We start from the raw sequence: 3,044 nt of genomic DNA, 5'->3' as shown, positions 1-3,044 counted from the left end.
TTCATACAATCAGCTGTTTCTGTTTACAAATTACGTCACATGCTAGTATGTATCAGTGACGAAAATCTCATGAATATTCATTTATTTCTACAGAACGCGCTCGAGACAACCTTCGAAGTTGACAACATTAAAAGTCGATTTTACAAGAAGCGTGTAGTTTTATTTCTGGATTATGTTTTACTTCGAATTTAAAAAACTGTGTTTAAAAACCAGTTTTTTAAACCTTATTTTTTACAAGGAATTCATTTCTGGGCTTATTTTTTGGCCTTTTTATTGATTTTTTTCGATCGCTCACGCGATCGCTTTATTATAATACACCGCCTTCGGCGGCACATATTTTAGCGCCATATTTATGGGGACCGGCATACTAGAAGTGTTCCGGAAATAGAGCTCAAAAAAGCTATTTAATGATGATTGCGAAAATTTGTAATGAATGTCTGTATTTTCAGGTTTAAATAAATAATCATTAGTGATTTTCTCTTATATAGTAACAACACGTCTTCGAAATAATTCTCTTTTTATTGTGTCGTTTGGCTGCATACGGCTTCAGCCAAGCGCTTGCACTCGGTGACACGGACTGTTGTTTACATCTAAAAACGTGGCGACAGCAGCTGAGATATGCAGTGGATAAATGCAACAATCAGGCAATCCTTAAAGAGAATAGGGATAAAATAAGAGACCTGGGCCTTGTTTATCTTTTTGATGAGAAGATGATGACGTTATTTCGGGAAATCATGGAAAACTGAGACGATCCGAACTACCTCCCTAGGTCCCTTTCTGTTCACTAAGGTGTGTATGTGCATAGGTATTAACATGTAGACATACTATTCTTTACATCGATGTAAAATAACCTTGAACATGTACAATAAGATGTATTGTTACAGTCCGTCACAAACTGCAATGCAGTGCCTTGTGTGTACCCCCCCCCCCCCCCCCCCCCACACACACACATACACAAAAACACACACATTATGAAAGTTGCACACTTTTAAATATGCAATGATGTTGTCCTTTGGCATACATGTACAAACATGTAACATAATATAAGCACGTCATGAATTTAGATGCAGTCACACTTGCAGTGTATTTGTGAAGTCAAAACTGCACAGTGTACAATGTATGTGCACTGTAAATACAAGAGTATAAGACCCTATAAATTTTAATTTATACCTCTGGCAATCAAAAATATGTGAATTTTAAGATTTCAGTTTTTACCAGTGCTTCATATTTTAAATTCATCATAGAACTTTTACTATCTGTATCACTAGGCTGTAAATTTGTAGAATTTCTACATTAATGAAGATAAAATGTTTGAATTTTCATTTGTCTGACTACATGTACATTAAGTAAGTCATATCATAATGTATATACATGTATTTATGTACTGTTTATATGTATAATTTTTTTTGTCATTGTAGCTATCACAGAACTGGTTAAAACTGGCATTTACATCAGCTAGAACTATCAAAATAGGTGCATCAATTTCTCCACTGGGTATGATCACACTAAAGCATTTCACATTAATTTTATAGTATGCCAATGTTAAATATTTTTTTTAAATGTTGTATAGGTTAAAGAATTAAATGTTATCTCTAGTATATTGATTTTTTTTTTTACTTAAATTAAGTTTAGCTACCAATTCTAGTTTTGCAAATGTCATAGGTTTCAATTTCCCAGAAAAGTTTTGTATCAAAAGTTTGTTTCCATTTATTTTATGAATTTCAGAAAATATAGTATAGCATGGTTTGTTTTGTACAATGCAATGTCATTTCATTCTACAATAGTAATCATTATGTTTTTCACTCATTACATATATATTGTATTGTAGCTACTCCCAAACAATTTGAACAATTCATTCAGGCAGCAAGTGTTTCCACCAATAAAATAAAAAGGTATGCTCCATATAAGCTCTAAACCATACATATTTCTAGCAAGATTATTGAAATGTTTTGATAAGAAAAACAGTAGAGTCATGTATATGCTCTCCATGTTACTCAATGCATTGTTCTGAGTATCACTTTTTTAAAACACCAATGAACCTTCCATAATGGTATTTCATTTTGTTTTCAGAATTGATTTCATCCAGAAGAACTGTTTTTGAACTGTGGACTGTTTGAAATATTTTGCACCTGCTCAGAAATCCCTTCACAACTTGTCTTTGAATTTGAAAGGCTGTTTTTAATTAAATAAATTTTCTAGATAACTAATACTTTGATTTTTTAACAGTACAATGGTGTGAAAGTTTGAAGGCTGTTAAGATTTGAGTATCTTAAGTTTACTTGCATGTATTCTGACAGGCGCGTAGCTGCTTATACGCAAATACGCAGGTGCGTACACATCGTTTACAAATAAAAAAAAATGGGGGGGGGGGGAGGGAGAGATTTGTGAGAAGAGAAAAAATATCAATACCATCCAGCAAATATTTGTGTTTCAAATTATTTTATCTCATACTGTTTCGATTCAAATTCAAATTCTATATTACCATGTCTTTATAAAAAAAAATTGTAATATTTTATTAAATCATTGCCAAAACCAAATAAAACATTCATTAATTTGTAATTCTTCTACAACACATTGATAATTTATTTTAAGATCTTTGAGAAAATATCAACCGTTGAATGCTGTGATCCACTAGAATATGATTTGAAATATTATTTTTGTTAAAAATTGAAATTATTAACTTTATTATATGATTGAATAATTTCCCTCTTTCTGATTGGCTGAGATCCAACAATGTTAGAAAAATACTACGTTATATTGACCTACACGTGACCTTCCAGGTCAATACAAGGAATTATTGCAGGTCAACATAATGAATCACGTGACCTTCCAGGTCAATATAAGGAATTATTGCAGGTCAATATAATGAATTATTCCTATTCCATTTTTTCATGTTACAATGTGTTCTTGTTGAAATTTCTCGTTAAAACTTTCAATTTAAGCAAAAAAAAAAAACAAACAAAAAACAGTCATGTAGGAGTTTGCTATCATTTAATCATATAATAAAACAGTTATTGCTGTTTTTTGAGGTCAATACGATGATT

General features: G+C 31.5%; 1 long non-coding RNA gene across 1 annotated transcript; it reads left to right on the top strand.

Moving 5' to 3' along the window:
* Positions 1-1,443: 1,443 nt before the first annotated feature.
* LOC133199897 (uncharacterized) lies at positions 1,444-2,148 on the top strand. Its single transcript, XR_009722865.1, has 3 exons — positions 1,444-1,494; positions 1,829-1,892; positions 2,071-2,148. It is a non-coding gene; the product is annotated as an uncharacterized LOC133199897 (long non-coding RNA).
* The last annotated feature ends 896 nt before the right edge of the window (positions 2,149-3,044 follow it).

This window comes from Saccostrea echinata, unplaced genomic scaffold, assembly GCF_033153115.1.
Source record: "Saccostrea echinata isolate AGI-Se365-2 ecotype Australia unplaced genomic scaffold, CSIRO_AGI_Sech_v1 ptg000036l, whole genome shotgun sequence".
In the NCBI taxonomy this organism is placed as follows: domain Eukaryota; kingdom Metazoa; phylum Mollusca; class Bivalvia; order Ostreida; family Ostreidae; genus Saccostrea; species Saccostrea echinata.
This window is presented reverse-complemented; position numbering and strand designations above follow the sequence as displayed.